The sequence below is a fragment of the Triturus cristatus genome, chromosome 6 (genome assembly GCF_964204655.1).
Source record: "Triturus cristatus chromosome 6, aTriCri1.1, whole genome shotgun sequence".
Classification (NCBI taxonomy): Eukaryota; Metazoa; Chordata; class Amphibia; order Caudata; family Salamandridae; genus Triturus; species Triturus cristatus.
The window spans coordinates 1,265,757,235-1,265,776,174 of NC_140589.1; positions in this window are offsets into that span (position 1 = coordinate 1,265,757,235).

Here is an 18,940-nt window from a genome sequence, read left to right on the forward strand (position 1 = left end):
CTGCCCTGGGGGTCTCCGGCCCGTTCAGAAGTTTCCAGTGTCCTCGGTCGGCTTCCTTCGGTTAAGGGGTCTCGAGTCTGTTCGGGGGTCTTTAGCTGGTTCGACTGGATCCATGTAGTTTGGGGGTCTCCTGTCTGCTCGGGAGTCTTGAGTGTGTCCTGTCTGGGTTTGACAGGAGCCCCGCCTTTCTCCAAGGAGTCTTCTTCTGGGGCGCCCCTGCCCCGCGCCCCCATCCGGCCACCGGTCCCCCGGAACCATGCCTGAGACGGGGGCTCAGGAGAAGAGCGGCAGTGCGGGCAGCAGGGCCCTCGCCAAGGAGTCCCCCCTTCTCCATCCGGAGCCTGCTGACCTGCGGGCCCCCAAGACCCTCTTCAGCCCCTTCAAAGGGGCCCTGGAGGGTCTACCTTCGCCCTGTCCCTGCTGTCGGAGCTCTCCTTCCCGTGCCTGGACATCCCACCGCAGAGGTTCACCCTACCCGCACACTACCTGGACCGGTCTCCCGCCTGGTGGTACCCCTACACCCTGAGCCACGGAGGCCATGGGGTCCGACGGGAAGGTACTACTGGGGGGTTGCATGGGGTGAGTATGAATGGTTCTGCCTGGAAGTACTCAGAGGCCTTGGGGTCCGGACGGAAGGTGCTACTGGGTTGAGTGTGGGGTGGGCCCCCTGGAGGGATGGCCCCTGGCGGTACCCTATACCCTGAGCCATGGAGACCACGGGGTGCGGGTGGAAGGTACCACTAGCTCTGTGTGTAGAATGTGGGGGCGTTACAGAATAGTTCAGAAACCTAAACAGCAAGGAGAAACTTGAAGAAGGGAAAAGTGAAATCAGTGAGTTTCAGGTTTTGAAATAAACAAGGGAAATATATTAACAGAGTCCCAGGACGAGAGAAATGAATACGATATGGCAACAGGGGCATTGGGGTCATGCGTTGGTACTAGCGGACGAGGTGAAGGTTAAAGGGCAGGGGACAAGGAGAGGGGGCAAAGGAAACGGGACAAGGGTTAAAAGACAGTAGGCAGGGTGGGGAAAAAGAGGACAGGGGTGCAGCCGAATGGGAGCATATATAGGAGTACAGGAAACAGGGATAGGAAAAGGGAAGAGAGTACAAGAGACCTGGACAGAGAGGACCGAAGACAGAAGTTAGGGCAGAGTCGAGCGGGGGGGCCTGCCTGGCGTTGAGAGGCAGAGTGTGTCTCCATACAGTGCTGAGAGGAGGGCAGAGGGACCACAGAGGGCTGGAAAAACCCTGTCCATTTCAGGGCTTTAGACGAAATATCTCTATTTTTAGGTTTGATGAATCAATCACTCTCTCTTAACCAATTTTTATCGGGTCGATGATGATTCACTCTATTAGCTATTTTTGATAGCTATATATATATATATCACCGCTACGAAGTACAAAGGTACAGCACTCACGGGGAACTTATTACCCGATTTATTGGGTCAAAATAAACACAAAAAGACGCGTTTCGGCGACTGCCTTTTTCAATTTTATATATATATATATATATATATATATATACATTCACTGAAAAAAACATAGGTTTCAGTGACGTTATAGTTAGAAATTAACATTTAAAAAACCTTTGAAATTCACTGTAAAAACCATAGGTTTCAGGGACGTTAGAGTTAGAAATTAGCATTTAAAAAACCTTAGAAATTCACCGAAAAAAACATAGGTTTCAGGGACGTTATAGTTGGTTGGAGATTTCACTCGTACAAAACCATAGAAATTCGGCCGTTATAGCTAGTAGACCTAACTATAACTCACGCCCCCACAATGCACTGCTGCTGACGTCGCATATTACATCACTCATGACATGCTCAGTGACATCATCCAGTGAATGTGTGTTTCTGTAAAGTATGAAAATATGTTTTAAATATATATATATATGCCAAGATGTATTGAAGTATGAGTGCGTGTATGAGTGTCTAAATGGATGATTTAGTAGGTGTGTGACTGACTGTATAAGTGAGTGATTAAATTGTCTTACTGAATGCTTGGGTTAGTGACTTAACTATGTGAATGTCTTTATTAGTCTGTTAGTTGGAGTGTAAGCGGCTGCATGGCTTGGTGAGTAGGTACATGAGTGTCTATATGGGTTATTTATTGGTTGTCTGAGTATCTGTATGGGTGCCTGAGTGTGTTTGTGGGTGGGTGGGGGGTGTGTGTGACTGTGCATAGTTGTGAGGGGTTGTTTGACTGGCTGTATGGGTTCAAGAATACATATGGAAACAGCTGTATGGGTGGGTGAGTGTGTGTATGGGTGTGTTGGTGAGTGAATGGATGTCTCAGTGGTGCATGTATGAGTAACTACATATCATTTAAAGCAGTATATGTGAGGGTTGGAGTATATAAATGACTATATGTGAGAGTGAGTGATTGTAAGAATATCTGTATGGATGAGTGTGTGTTTCTATGAGTGATTGTTTAGGAGAGTAAGTATATTGTTAGTATCTGTATAAATAAGTGCGGTGGTGTGTGTATGACTGTATAAGCAAGGAAATGGATGTGTGATAGTTTCGTTGCATGACTGACCAGGTGTATGAGTAACTCTTTGGGTGAGTGGCAGTGTGTGAGTGTCTATATGAGTGTATATATCAGTGGCTGTATAGATGAATGACTGTGTGTATGAGTGACTGTATGGGTTAGTGGGTGGATGTGTGTGTAGACATATGAATCACTGAGCAGGTATGTACTAACTGCTATTGGTCTGTCTATGGTTTCGATATTGGTGGTCTGTATTTTAGAGTGGGTATATGAAAGGTTTTATTAGGGTATGAAGAAGTGCATCAGATGATCACGTGCATGATGTCACGCTTGTTTCAGTATTTTATAGCTATAGATCACTGCCCAAGAATGAGATCTTTTAGAAAAAAATGCCTTTTTTGACCAGCAACAAATGAATCTTTGCAGCTTTATTTAGTGCTAGGTTGAATGTTGGATAGGGCATATTTCTATTCCAAAAATCAATGATACAAGTAACCTTAAGCGAATATTCCAAGAATTTGTAGGCTGGCAGGTTTTTTTTCTTTTCCAATTCCAGCCATAAAGATTCATTGAGGGTATTTTCCTCTACATTTTGTTTAATCCGGTACCACACCTTTATGTATGTGTAGAGTCTGCCCAATGTTTCATTCAATAGCCCGAAATCTAAGTGCATTTGCGCTGGTAAGGCGGTCTTGGGGAGCTGTAGAACCTTTTTATAAATACTTATTAGCTTGTTAAGAGTCTCTGAATCCTTCCCATGCATAGAGCCACTGGCGTATGATAGTGTTGGCAGTACTTTGGCAGAAATAGTTGCCAGCAGAGGTCTTAATGAAGGTCTCTCCAGTTTCTTTGCTAGTGATCTAAGGGCAAATATTAGGGCCCCTGCTCGCTGGGTCATGTATTTTTTCTGGTCTTGAAAGGATAGCTTATCATCTACATAAAATCCCAGATACTTGTAGCATGATACATTTTCTAATACTTTGCCTTTTAGCCTGATGTTATGATGAGGGGATATTCGGTTTGTAATGAGCATTGTTTTGGTTTTGGATGAATTGAGTTCCAATTTATTTACAGAGAGAAATTCAGAGAGTTTGTTTAATAGTCTTGTCAAACTCACCTTAGTTAAACTCAAGAGTACAATATCATCTGCATAGGCAAGGTGCGATAATTGTAATTTGCCTAACTTTGGTGAATGTGAGTTAATTCCATTGAGCTTTCCAGAAAGGTCTGAGATTAATAAATTGAGTAGGTGCGGGGCCAACACGCACCCCTGTTTTAAACCAATGCTGGTATACACCTTTCTGGAAATTCTAGCTCCGTCCCCAAGCTTCACACAAACCCAAGTATTTGTATAAAACAGCAGTAGACCCCTAAGTATTCTCTCGGGTATATTCCAGAATTTTAATTTAACCCACAATAGCTTCCAGTCTACGCTGTCAAAAGCAGCTTTTAAGTCTACATAACACAGATGCAGGACATGTTTCTTAATTTTACATTTTTCAATCAGTGACATTGACAGGATATTTGAGATAGTTCCAATGCCCTTTCTAAATCCTGTTTGATTTTTTGGGATTAAATTATGTTCTCTTGACCAATCAACCAGATCTTAAGGATAAGTGAGGCAAAATACTTAGCTTCAACATCCTGTAAGGCAATTAGCCTATAATTTGCAGGGTTAGATCTGTCTACTCCTTTGTAAATGGGGGATTATGATTGATCCCTGCCAACTTTCTGGAACTAGATTGTTAATTTCAACATCAGTGTAAAGTGTTTCTAGGCGCATGCTCCAATACTCCGAATCATGTTTAAATCTGGCTTGCAGAATGCCATTCGGGCCAGGAGCTCCATCACTTTTACCTTTGTTTTATTATGTTTATTATTTTCTCTATTGTGTAGAATAACTGATTTGTCGGTGGAACCAGCTCATGCTCAGTTGACTGCATCGCGATTGGCAATCGTCCTTGTCTTGGAGTTGTTTCTGTTTAAAATTCTCCCTGAGAAAATTAACCCATTCCTGCTCCTGAACAAATGATGTTAATGCATTTTGAGGCCTTGACAGGTAATTTATTGTCTAACAGAATTCATTCGAATTTGAATGTCTTACATTGTAAATTAGTTTGGATCAGAAACTCTGTTTTCAATTTTTTAAATCCCCACATTCTCGTTTTCAATTTTCTCAGTTGTCGAAATGTTTCCCATTTTACCCCTTCGGGTTTGTCTAGGTGCAGATTCCTTTGGGCTCTTTTTAGATCTCTCTTCAGCATTTGTAGATCATTTGGTAGATCTTTCGTTTGATCATATCTTTTAACCCTGATTTCAGGTTCTTTCATTATTTTTGCTAATTTGTTTTAAAAAAGCGACAAAGCTTGGATTCTGTTCATGGTTTCTATTGTTTGTTCTGCCAGGAGAGATTTTATTGCTAAGAACAAATCTGTTTTAGTTGCGTTTGTGCATTTCAGACGTTTTAGATTTATTGAAGTAATTTCACCCTCTGGTGTATTCGTAAAATGAAATCTTGGCATGTTTAGATTAAAGATGACGTGCTGCATTGAGTGATCACTCAAGGTGGTGAACTCTATGTAGAAACGGGCCAATACTGGCATTAGAGGAAGTGTTATATGTGTAAAATTTAACGTTGATTGCACCCTTGGGCTGTGAAGAACAAGTTACTTACCTTCGGTAACGATATATCTGTAAGAAACACAGCAATATTATGTTGGGACCTGTTGTGTGGACCGTATTGGTCAGCAACTAGCAACAGATCTTGAATTCCAAGGTATGCGCTTGCTTAACAGAAGAACGGAGGAAGATCGCCCGCTGAAATAAACGTATCTGAAAGAAACACATAGTGATAGATTCCTTACCTTAGAATTTCCCCCAGGCTTCAGACTGGATCCGGAAAGTTTGTCAGCAGTACCCTTCCGCGTCAGGTGGTGGCGTAGTGCGGCTCCGTGTCCGTCGTGGTTGCCGAGATGACGTCGTGGGCACTACTTAGACGCCACCCACGCGCGCTGACGTTAGTTCTGTACACGACTTCCCGCGCCAGGAACACAGAGCCATGCAAGATACTGACCACTGGTGCATTGAAACTAGGGCCCTGAAAAGGATGATCTTAACCCTAGAAATCAGTTCGCAGAACAGGGGAGGATGGGTGGGGCGGTAAGGAATCTATCACTACTAATGTTTCTTACAAATATATCGTTACCGAAGGTAAGTAACTTGTTCATCTGAAAGAAACACAGTGATAGATTCTTTACCTTAGAATAGATACCCCAGCAATACCAACCCCGGTGGTGGGTCTGCGAACCAAGATCCCACCAGGAAGTCCCGGATAACAGAACGGCCAAAGAAGCCGTCTCTCTGGACTTGGCTGTCCAGGCAATAATGCTTAGTAAACGTGTGCAGAGAGGCCTACGTAGCTGCCTGACAGATGTCTTGCAGGGGGACACCACGTCCCAATGCAGTAGTGGCTGCAGTTGTTCTAGTGGAATGAGCACGCAGCCCCACCGGAGTATCTTTTTTTAGCCAAGAGTAACAAGCTTTGATACACAAGACGACCCAGCGGGAGATAGTCCTCTTGTGTACCGCCCGACCTTTCTTGGTGCCAACGTAGCCAACAAAGAGTTGGTCATCCACCCGGAACTGTTGTGTGCGGTTGAGATACAATGAGAGTGCACGTTTTTGGTTCAGACGGTGGAGCCTCTCTTCCTCTCTGGAAGGATGCAGAGGCGTAAAGAAGGTGGGCAAGGTAATGGTCTGCCCAACGTGAAAGGCTGTAACAACTTTTGGCAAAAAGGAAGGACGGGGCCTGAGCACAACCATGTCCGGATGGACCGAAAGAAAAGGAGGTTTACACAACAAAAAGCCTGGAGCTCACTCACTCGCCTAGCGGAGGTGATGGCAACCAGGAAGGCAGTCTTCAAGGTCAAGAGACTAAGAGGGCAGTTGTGAAGGGGCTCGACCGGAGCACACATAAGATAAGTAAGAACCAGATTCAAGTCCCACTGTGGCACCACAAACGGAATAGGAGGGAAAAGGTGTGTAATGCCTTTGAGAAATCTACAATGGGGACTTGAAAAGAGAGGGCTGATCAGGGAGCCTGAGAAAGGCCGAAATGGCAGAAAGATAACCTTTGATAGTGCCCAGAGCATAGCCCTGCCGGGCCAAAGAAAGAAGGAACAAGAGGACCTCAGAAAGAGGGGCAGTAAGAGGATCCACAGCCTTTGCTGTGCACCATGCCACAAACTTATTCCACATGCAGGCGTATACCACTTTAGTGGAGGGACGCCTGCTGCCAAATGACATCACAAACTTCAGGAGGCAAGTCGAAAGGAATCAACTGCCGCCGCTCAATCTCCATGCAAAGAGGTGGAGGTTGGACAGGTTCGGGTGGAGGACCGTTCCCTGCTGCTGCGACAGAAGATCCTCCTGAAGAGGCAGGCGGATCAGGGGATCGATGCTCCTACTCAGTAGCTCGGGATACCATACTCTTCAAGCCCAGTCCGGGGCCACAAGGATGACTTGTGCCCGGTCGTGCCTGATCTTCTTCAGCACTCTGGGCAGAAGTGGTATAGGCAGAAAGGTGTACAACAGACCGCAACTCCACTCGCGACGAAAAGCGTCGCCAAGCGAGTGCTGCCTTGGAAATTCCAACACGCAGAACTGATGACATTGCGCGTTCTCTGCGGTGGCGAATAGATTTAACCAAGGCTCTCCCCACTACTGAAAGAGACCATGCGCCACCTCCGAGTGAAGACGCCATTCGTGATCCTTCATGCACCTGCGGCTGAGTTCTTCTGCTCTGGCATTCAGAGAACCTGCCAGGTATTGAACCACCAGGAAAACGCCCTGATGTTCCAGCCATGTCCAGAGGCGCAGAGCCTCCTGACAGAGGGTCCACAACCCCATCCCGACTTGCCTGTTGCAGTACCACATGGCTGTGGTGTTGTCTGTGAACTCCTGCGCTACTCTCCCCTTGACAGAGGGAAGGAATGCCTTCGGTGCAAGTTGGATCGCCCAAAGCTCCAGAAGGTTGATATGGAGCTTGGACTCCGCCAGAGGATTCTGATCTCTGCCTCTCCCATGTGGCTGCCCCATCCCAGGAGGGATGCATCTGTCACCACTGTAAACTCCGGTTGGGGAGGGGAGTGTGTTCTGCCGTTGACCCAATGCTGGTTCGTGAGCCACCACAGCAACTGTTGTGCAGTGCCCTTCGAGATCTGGACGTGATCGGACAGGTTCCCCTGATGCTGCGCCCCCTGGAACTTCAGGTCCCACTGCAGAGCCCGCATATGCTATCTGGCATGATCGAGATGCAGGAGGCCATGAGGCCCATCAGCATCAGGGTCACCCTGACCAAAACCCTGGACAAGGGCTGAAAGACCAGAATCCGAGTCCGAATATCCCAGACTGGCTGTTCGGGAGGATAGACCCGAAACTGCGGCATGTCCAGAACCACTCCAATGAAGAGGAGCTTCTGAGAGGGAATCAGGTGCGACTTCGGCACGTTGATGGAGAACCCCAGCAAATGCAGGAGGTCGGCCGTAGTCTGGAGGTGGGAGACGACTGTCTGGGGCGAGCCCACCTTCAACAACCAGTCGTCGAGATAGGGGAAGACTGAAACCCCTGATCTGCACAGATGAGCTGCGACCACTGCCATCACTTTCGTGAACACCCGATGGGAGCTGGTAAGGCCAAAAGGGAGGACGGTGAACTGAAAATGCTTGTGGCCTACCATGAACCGCAGGTAGCATTGGTGGGCCCGCAGGACTGGGATGTGGAAATAAACATACTGCAAGTCCAACCCTACCATCCAGTCTTGTGCGTCGAGAGCAGACAAGACCTGAGCCAAAGTGAGCACCTTGAACTTCTCTTTGCGGAGGAAGCGATTGACGTTCCGGAGGTCTAAGATAGGACGCAAGCCCTTGTCCTTCTTTGGCAGCAGAAAGTAGTGGGAATAAGAACCACAACCTACTTCTGGCATCGGAACGTGCTTGATGGCCCCCTTGGCCAAGAGGGGTACAACTTCCTGCCAAGCACCAAGTGATTCCCCCTCATGCGGTGGTACGGCTGGAGGAGCAGTCTCGAAGGGGAGAGAGTAGCCCTTTCGGACTATCTCTAAAACCCACCTGTCCGATGTGATGGTGCGCCACTGGGGTAGGTGATGGCGAAGCCTGCCGCCCACTGGCATTTGATGGGCCTAAAAGTTCGGACTAGGAAGGTTTGGAGGCAATAGTGGCCAGGGTGGAGGTGGACTGACCCGCCCGCTGGCCCCTTGGTCCGCCATGGCGGAACCCGCGTCCGCGCTGGGATTGTTGCTGCACAGACTTGTGGATCTGTTGCAAACGCTGCAGGGCACCCCTTACAGTGCCACAAAAGGAGTGAAAAGCAGAAGGCGGAGGAGGGCGGACTGCAGAGAGTCCCATGGACTTGCCCTTAGCCCGTGGAGTCCTTAAACCGCTCCAACGCACTGTCTGCTTTGTCGCCGAAGAGGCGACGGCCATCAAAAGGCATGTCCACGAGTGTGCTTTGGACATCCCCCGAAAATCCTGTTGTCCTCAACCAGTCGTGCCGTCTGACCGGCACCGTCATTGCAATCGATCTACCCAGTGAGTCGGCGGTGACTAGTCCACAACGAATCATGAACGTAGCTGCGTCTCTCCCCTCTGCAATAGCCTGGGAGAGAGCTGTCCAGGCCTCCTCCGGACACGAAGATAGCACTTGCATCACCGTATCCCTCAAAGAGTGGGAATAACGGCCCAAGAGGCATGCAGTGTTCACAGACCGCAGCGCAGAACTGGCTGAAGAAAAAATCTTCTTTCCGAACTGATCCAGTTTCTTGGATTTCCTATCCGGAGGTAAGGCAGTTGGGGAAGCAGAGGCTTGGACAACCAAGCTCTCGGGGTGGGGTGTTGGGAGAGGAAAATGGGGTCACCCGGAGCCGGGCGATGGCGTTGGGCCACGTTCCTATCCACAGGAGCCCCTATGGTGGGCCTGGACCAGGTGCCCAAAAGAACATCAGAAAGTGGTTAATTGAAGGGAAGCAGCGGCTCCGCAGAAGTAGCTGCTGGCTGAAGCACTTCTGTCAGAGGTTAGTCCTGACGGCCACAGTAGGGAGCACAAGGTGTAGGGCCTCAGCCGCCCTACGCAACACCACAGTATAACTAGCACCCTCCTCCGTATCCACGGTAGGAGGAGACAGCATGCCAAGGTCTGGTGAAGTATCCAGACCACTGGCTTCCCCCAACTCCTCTGCCCAGTCCTGTTCATATTCGCAATCAGCTGCGAGAGGGTCCTCAGACCCCTCCCAGTCCTCCCCTTCCTCCTCAGGCTGTACAACAGGCTAAAATATAGGAGCAGGGACATGGGGATAGAAATCCCTGAGTAACGTTGAGAACGGCATTGATCGACGCCGGCCCGACGCCGCGTCCACTTCAGGGCTGAAATCAGGGTCAACGTCGTCCCGAGGGGCGGGCGACATCAGAAGTGGTGCTGGTGGGGTCGACGTCGGTGGAGGTGTTTTAAAGTCAACCGGCGTCAACCGGGATCCAGACCTGAATCCAGGGGGGTCCTGCGGCGCTGGAGCCGGCAGCAGCGATGGAGCCGCCGGCGATGAAAGGCGAGGACACCCAGTTGGGACCGCAAGCCCGAAGGCGCACCAGCGGGACCCGACCGCCCAAAGAGGCGAGCCATGACCGACAGGAGTTCCTGTATTTTGGCCGGAGTCGCCGACGAGCCCGGGAAGGGCAGGTAGGCTGGCAGCGACACCACAGGCGCCGCCGGAGCTGCGGGGGAGGCACCACCCGCACGCTCAGCCGCATGGTGCGACCGGCGAGGGGAAGTTGGAGAACGATGACGTTTCTTCGACTTCTTGTGCTTCGTCTTACCTGACCCCGAGTGCTTAGACTTGGATCCCGAAGATCGATGAGGATGACTTTGCGCACAGTCTCTCGACCTCCCACGGGACCGGGACCTCGAACGGCGCGGAGCCGACTACCAGGCATCCAGCAGCATTTGGGACTGCTCCCGCAGACTTTGGCGCCATGGCCCGGCAGTCGGGGTACGACTTGGGGTTGTGGTCGCGCCCCAGGCAGAAAAGACACACTCGGTGCGGGTCCGTCACCGACATCATGTGGTGACAGTCCTCGCAGGACTTAAAACAGGGCATCTCAACTGCACCAGGAGTCGAAGACTCAATGAAAAATTGAGACAAAAAGCCTCAAAAAGGCAGTCAAAAACTGACTGTGGGTTCCTGCTCTTTCCGGATCTGTGCTTGCTGGCGCGGAAAAAGAAAGAACCGACGTCAGCGTGCGTGGGCGGCGCCTAAATAGTGCCCGCGACATTATCTCGGCGACCACGACGGACCCCGAGACGCACGACGCCACGGGGTACTGCTGACAAAAACTTTCCGGATTCAGTCTGACGCCTGGGGGTAATTCTAAGGTAAGGAATCCATCACTGTGTTTCTTTCAGATACGTTTATTTCAGCGGGCGATCTTCCGCCGTTCTTCCGTTAAGCACATGCATACCTTGGAATTAAAGATCTGTTGCTAGTTGCTGACCAATACGGTCCACACAACAGGTCCCAACATAATATTGCTGTGGAAAACACCATTATGAATTATCGGCTGTTAAGATTTCATCATCATCCGGCGTGAATATAAGATTGGAATTAAAGTCTCCTGTCACTATTAGATTCCACATGGGCTCTGCACAACGTAATCTTGATATTGTTTTAGTTAGAACATTTTTCCCTTTTTTTATTTGAACCTTCGGTTGTGTGTAGTAGTTAATTAATAGCATTGCATTTCCTTTACCCGAGTGTTGATGTGAGAAGATGTATGCTGGAATCCGGAGATTTCAGCTGTTCCGTTGTTATTTTTAAAGCTGTGGCTACATATACTATCAATCCGCCTATTGCACAACCATGTTGCTTGCATTTTTCCACAGTTACTGTATAGTGAGTGAAACCTACTATTGGAATCTCTTCCTGCGACCAAGACTCCTGCAGGGCTATTATAAAGGTCTGTGTCCTATGATTGACCCACTATTCATGTAAAGCATAACAGACTTGCAGTCTGAGAGAATGTTGCACCAGCAGAAAACTTCAATTAAATATAAAGAAAAGGAGATTTTTGGCAATCAATCATAGCATTTGTATAGCGTGCTACTCAACCGGAAGGGTCTCAAGGCGCTGGGGGAGAGGGGTCCGTTACTGCTCGAAGAGCCAGGTCTTGAGTTGCTTCCTGAAGGAGAGATGGCCCTGGGTCAGCCGAAGGTGGATGGGGAGGGAGTTCCAAGTCTTGGCTGCCAGGTAGGAGAAGGATCTTCCTCAGGCGGTGGCTCTGCGGATGCGTGGTACGAGGGCGAGGCTGGTCGATCGTAGCTGGCGGGTGGGCGTGTAGAAGGTCAGGCGGTTGCTGAGGTACTTGGGGCTCAGGTTGTGGAGAGCCTTGTGTCTGTGGGTGAGGAGCCTGAACGTGATCCTCTTGCTGACCGGGAGCCAGTGCAGGTCTCTCAGGTGGCCGGAGATGTGGCTGTGTCGGGGGATGTCCAGGACGAGTCGTGCGGAGGCGTTCTGGATGCGTTGGGAGCCTTTTCTGAAGTTTGGCTGTGGTTCCGGCGTAGAGGGTGTTCCCGTAGTCCAGTCGGCTGGTGACGAGTGCCTGGGTGACCGTCTTCCTGGTTTCGGTGGGTATCCATCGGAAGATCTTACGAAGCATGCGCAGGGTGTTGAAGCATGATGATGAGATGGCGTTGACTTGTCCGGTCATCGAGAGGGAGGAGTCTAGGATAAAGCCCAGGTTGCGTGCGTGGTCCGTTGGCTTGGGAGTGGCGCCCAGGGCAGGGGGCCACCAGGAGTCGTCCCAGGCGGAGGGCGATGATCCCAGGATGAGGACTTCCATCTTGTCTGAGTTCAGTTTCAGGCGGCTGTTCTTCATCCATTCGGCGACGTCTTTCATCCCTTCCTGGAGGCTGGTTCTGGCGGTGGCGGGGTCGTTGGTGAGGGAGAGGATCAGCTGGGTGTCGTCGGCGTAGGAGAGGATGTTGAGGTTGTGTTGGCGTGAGATGGCTGCGAGGGGAATCATGTAGACGTTGAAGAGGGTTGGGCTGAGGGATGATCCTTGTGGTACGCCGCAGATGACTTCGAAGGCCTCGGATCTGAACGAGGGGAGGCGGACTCCGAGTTTGTCCGGCGAGGAACGAGAAGATCCACTTCAGTGCCTTCTCTTGGATCCCGATGTTGCTGAGGCGCCGTACTAGGGTGCGGTGGCAGACAGTGTCGAACGCTGCAGAGAGGTCCAGGAGGATGAGGGCCGCTGTTTCCCCGTTGTCGAGCAGGGATCTGATGTCATCGGTGGCTGCGATCAGTGCGGTCTCGGTGCTGTGGTTGGCTCAAAAACCGGACTGCGAGGGGACGAGGGATCCGTTCGTCTCGAGGAAGGCGGCTACAACGTTACAGTAAAACATTTCATATGTTACAATGTACCAACTACCAGAAATCATCACAAAATAAATGTTAAAAGGCATAACTGAGGATTTTGTTATTAGGTGTCCATCCAACAGCACATTGATTTTATTGAAGAATACCAAGTTAATCTAAAGACTGAAATATTAACGAAGAAGGTAGTGAATCGGCTTATGATAAATTCATAATGGCAAATCGGGCGGTACAACAACGTCTCTGCGGAGGTCATTCCGTGGCTGGTGCCCGCCCGTTGCACAGCGGGCGGTAAATTCGTCCGTCAAATCGGGCGGTAGCCAGTGTACCGTGGCACCTGGTGGTCCGCGGCACTCCTGCCTGGGGCCCGGCTGCTCCTCCGTGGTGGCTCCGGCTCTGCATATTGGGGGTCGGCCCGGCGAGGGCCCTTACGCCTGCTAGGGGGGCCGGCGTGATGTTCCTGGGGAGGCCGGTGTTCTCCTTGTTGGGCCGGGGCTGGGCTTGGTGAGTGCTGGTGGCTGCCGCCTGAGGTCCCCCCCGAGGGGGGGGGGTCAAAACTCCTGTTGCCGCATGGTGTACGGTGCGGGGGGCCCCCCGCCTATGGTCTGCTTGGGAGGCGGCGCTGTCCCGGATGCGGGACCATGGCAAGATACAGCTGCTGGAATTGCCGGTGAGTCGCGCTTAAACCCCAGGGGCCAGGACAGTAGGCCTGGATGCCGTGGGCCCCCATTGTCTTGCAGCGGTGAAGTTGTTGGGCCTGTGCCTGCCGGGGCCTGGACAATTCACGTTTGGCACAGAGGGCCCCACTGTCTTCTGGGTACGGCTTGAGGTGGGCGGATCTGAGTAGTGCCAAAACGACACTGTGTGGTCTGATACAGAGGTGCTCCTTCGCTGCCCCCCCCCCCCCCCACCCCCCCCCCCCGGGCCTGGGCGGACTGTTCCGGCGTCGCAGGCCGCCGTCACTAGTGGAACCCTTCGGGGTTGCGGTCCTCCGTGGCAAGTCACCACTGACGTCCTTGGGAAGCCTGCTGAGAGTGGCCCTCCTGTCCTCGCCGGTCCCGGGGCCCCAACAATGCTATTGGAGGTGGAGAGCCAGCAGAGGCCGTTTGGGGGAGAACTGCGTGTTTTCTGAGTGCCCCTATTGTGTCTGAGGCCTGTGCTGCTGCTGCGGGCTCTGCTGGCAGCCAGTGGGAGGTCAGTGGTAGGAGGAGAGCTCTCGCACCTTGGACTGGAGGTAAGGAGTGGGGGTGCAGTGGCATCTGGGTTTGGGCGGAGGATTCACCCGTCGGTCGGGTGGCAGGCGGGTGTGTGGGGTTCCGGTTAGCACGGCTTCCCTCCTTCCACTCCGTCTCCTCCCCCTCTCCCCCACTCTGGGCACGCATCCCCTGTGACCTGTGTTGGATGTGAACTGACCCGGCTGGACCTTTCCTCCCCAGGCCCGGCGCAGCCATTGTTGTGTCTGCGTGGTCACTTGTCATATCATCAATAAAGTAGTGAGATGCACACCGACGTACTCGAAACTTGAAGGCATGTACTCTTTTAAATTGTTTTGCCGTGCAAACATAATTCGCGCTCCGCCTGGTTGCGCGTAACAACATAACAGAACACTTTAACACCTCCTTCGGTGCTACTACAAGATGCACAGCCACATTCTGAAATGAATCCAATCAATCAAAAATTGCTTATTCTTTGCTTGTCAGTTTATCCATAATTTACTCCATTTCTTTTTAACTTTTCATTCAATCCATTTTACTCATTCCAAAGAAACGTAGGAGGCGTACTGGTTTCCACATGCCACTTATTTATTAAAATCACCCAATGCATTTCAGGAAACAAATCCGTTCGTCAGGGGTATCTAGAATGCAAAATTACATAGATAAGTGATCGTTAACTCCATCATTACTAATTTAAACAATAAAGCAAAAATTATCAATCTATTATCTGCATAACCATTACAGCTACCCATTGCATCTATCTATCTGACATCATCATCATGACAGTAAATGATTTTCAAACCTAAACTTTAGTGGGCCTATCGCTGTAACGCGTAAACATGCGCTTACCGTGACACAAGGATAATCTCACGTATTAAAATAATGCAGGCTCACTCGAAAAAGCGATGCTGCGGCGTCTTTGAGAGATTTTGAGAAGCATGGCTTTTTCGAGTGAGCCTGCATTATTTTAATACGCAAGATTATCCTTGTGTCACGGTAAGCGCATGTTTACGCGTTACAGCGATAGGCCCACTAAAGTTTAGGTTTAAAAATTAATAACCCACAACATTGTTGATATCCTAAACTTGTTGTAAGGAGTGTCATGTCAAGCAGATAGATCATTTACTGTCATGATGATGATGTCAGATAGATAGATGCAATGGGTAGCTGTAATGGGTATGCAGATAATAGATTGATAATTTTTGCTTTATTGTTTAAATTAGTAATGATGGAGTTAACGATCACTTATCTATGTAATTTTGCATTCTAGATACCCCTGACGAAGGGATTTGTTTCCCGAAATGCATTGGGTGATTTTAATAAATAAGTAGCATGTGGAAACCAGTACGCCTCCTACGTTTCTTTGGAATGAGTAAAATGGATTGAATGAAAAGTTAAAAAGAAATGGAGTAAATTATGGATAAACTGACAAGCAAAGAATAAGCGATTTTTGATTGATTGGATTCATTCTAGAATGTGGCTGTGCATCTTGTAGTAGCACCGAAGGAGGTGTTAAAGTGTTCTCCCACTTGTCATATCAGTCACGGAGCTGCTGCCACTCTTGCGGACGTAGTGGGTGGTCCAGAGTGGGCCTCGGCCAGGGGGGACCTTGTGATCCCGTTCCTCCCCTGGGGACCAGAAATGGGTAGGTCGAACAGATCGGCGAGGGTCCCCGCTACCCAGACCAAAATGGATCGCTTCACCACCCCCGTCTGGGGGGGCCACTGAGGGGGTGGCGGGGCAAGAGGCACCTCCATCCGCTGAACTAGCCACTATCCTTCAAGCTATCCACACGTCCCAGACCTCGGTGGAGGGCAAAATCGCAGAAGTACGGGTGGATGTGACTCTTATCAGGCAGGACCTTCGCAACGCGTATGCCCGGATTAAAGAAGCTGAGTCCAGGATCTCATCTGTGGAAGATGATGTACAGCAACTAAAGGGGCAGGTGGCCCGTCTTCAGTCCCAGACTCAGGAGTTGCACCGCCGGGCGGAGGACGCGGAGAACAGGTCCAGGTGCAATAATCTCCGCCTGGTGGGCTTTCCGGAGGGAACGGAACAGGGCCGTACAGTGGAGTTCCTGGAGAGGTGGCTGAGGTCGTGGGTTCCCGAGGGATCCCTATTCCCTTGGTTTGTGATTGAGCGAGCACACCGGTCCCTGGCCCACAAGCCGAAGCCTGCCCGCCCAATCATAATGCGGGTTCTCAATTTTAAGGACCGGGACACCACACTGTCTGAAGCCCGCAAGCAACAACGGCACCTTCATGAAAACTCCACCATTATGATCTTCCCAGATTACACACGTGAGGTCCAGGGCCAACGTCGCTCCTTTGGAGAGGTCAAGCAGAAGTTGAGGGCACTTAACATCCAGTATCTTCTCCTCTTCCGGGCTCGCCTACGGGTGGTATTTGAGAACAAGACTGTTTTTCGACAGCCCAACGGAGGCATGGACCTGGGCGATGGAGGAGCACCAACTGCGGGACGCGGGTCGTGCCCCGGGCAGGGGTGCTGCGGGGGGCGGGTTCGGCCGCGCCGGTCCCTCCGCTCCCCAGCCCTCACGTAATCGCTCCCGCAGGCGGCGGGACCGGAGGCGGGCTCGATCAGACTTCCCCCGGGTCACCCCGGGTCGAGGGGGGGAGCGTCGACCGGGAGGCGCTCTGGTTCATCGGGACGCGTGGACGAAGGTGGGGCTGCTCTCCGGCCCTCAGCGACTGACCTTCCAGATACGGACCTCTCGTGTAGCCCGATGCTGTTAAGGGACCCTGTTTGAGCCGGTCTCTGCCCGCTGGGCCTTGCTCCGCGGCCGGAGTGCTGACTCAGTACTGTTCCTAACTTCCCGATGGTCTTTGTATACATACATCCGCTCATGAGGAAGGGTCCTCCACGCGTCCCTATTCCCAGGCGTTTTAGTTTGGTTGTCCGCCCTGAACATTGGGTGTTGTTTAGTGTGGGGTCGACAGATGCTTCTGTTCCCGAAGTGTAGGGTGGGGGGTGGAGGTGAGGGGGGTTTGGGAGAGTTTTTCCCTGTATGTTGTTTTGTTGCTTGTAGGGTTTTGTTTCAGCCACTACGGAATGTCAAATAGTGCCAGTGGGAGGAATGGGGGTCAGCCCGTAATTCATGAACGCACACACCTCCACGGGACCCCAAGCGCATTTGTAAACCTTCAACCCCGCGCTCCACGTCGCCATAGATACGCCTACCATGATCCATAACGCTTCCCCGATGGCGTCTCTCCACGTGTTGTTGTGGAATGTCAATGGTCTGCTGGACTGACACAAGCGCACAGCGGTCTTACGGTATGCGCAGCGCCTCCATATTGATATCCTGATTCTTCAAGAAATGCACCTTTTGGGTAACTGTTGTCCCTTTTTAGCGCGCTATGGCTACAATAGGGTATGGCATTCTGGCTTCACCAGGGGCTCGAAGGGTTGCCATCCTCCTAAGGCGTACGCTGCCCTTTGTCCTCTCCCAAGTGGTACACAACCCCCAAGGCTCGTCGGTGACCGTGTGCGGATCGTTGGCTGGTTCCCCCCTCGTGCTCATGTCGGTGTATGCCACCCCCATGCTTGCCCCCACACTTGCGCACACCGTCGCCCTACTACACAACGTGCCCGCCGGCAACATGGTCATTGCAGGAGACTTCAATGTGGTCTTAGCCCCGGCCCTTGACACAACGGGGCCGCCATCTGCTGCCCAGACGACAAGTGCGAAACAACTGTAAAACTGGTCCGAGTCCCTGGGGCTTTGTGACGCTTGGCGCATATGGCATCCCCGCAGTATCCAATTCACACACACCTCTGCGGCTCACCGCACCCAGGCGCGCATAGATGCGATCTTTGTGCCCGCGACGGATTGTTCTCCGATTGTTGATGTCCGCATCTTTCCTAGAGGAATTTCCGATCACTCCCCGGTACTCCTTAGCTCAGGCCCCCCCCCCCCCCCCGCAGCCCGTCAAACATGGAGGATGAACGCCTGGTTCCTTCAGGATAAAGATTTTAAGCAGGCGGTGGGGAAGGAACGAATGCGATACTTTGCCACCAACTAAGGCTCGGTAGCCTCTCCGGGTACCCTATGGGAGGCAGGAAAGGCGACCATACGGGGCTTCGCCAAATGGCAGCTTAGGGTCCAGAGGCAGTCGCAGCTGCAAGTGATTTCCTCCAAGGAAGCGCAGGCGCTTCGCCTGGAACAACTGCTATCCACGACGGAAGACACCGCTTGGCACTCATCCGGGATGAGATCAAACAGCTATCTCTGGATGCGGCCAAGCTCCTCTGCACCATTGTAGTTCTCCCGAAATCCCAGCCTCCCTCCCGACTCTGCGCAAAGTACCGCCCCATATCTCTCCTTAATACTGAAATTAAACTTTATGCTACCATCTTGGCCCAACGGCTGAAACCCTATTTGGCCCTATTGGTCCATCTGGATCGGGTTCATGCCTCAGCGTGGGACCCGTCACTGCCTTAGACGGCTGCAGATGGCCCTGGCACATCGGCATCTGCTTACCCCGTACTTGGCGCTCCTGTCCATAGACATCGAGAAAGCCTTTGACTCGGTGGTCTGGACGTACCTGTGGGACGTGCTGATTGAGATGGGGTTTGGGTCCTACTTCTGTTCCCTGGTCCGGGTCCTGTACGCTCACCCGAGAGCACGAGTACTGGTCAACGGGGTGTTGTCAGAGGCCTTCCCCATCGCCAGGGGCACTAGGCAGGGATGTCCCCTCCCCCATTGGTATTCGCCCTGGCGATGGAGCGATTGGCATTCCTGGTGCGGGCAGAGGAGCGTCTACATGGAT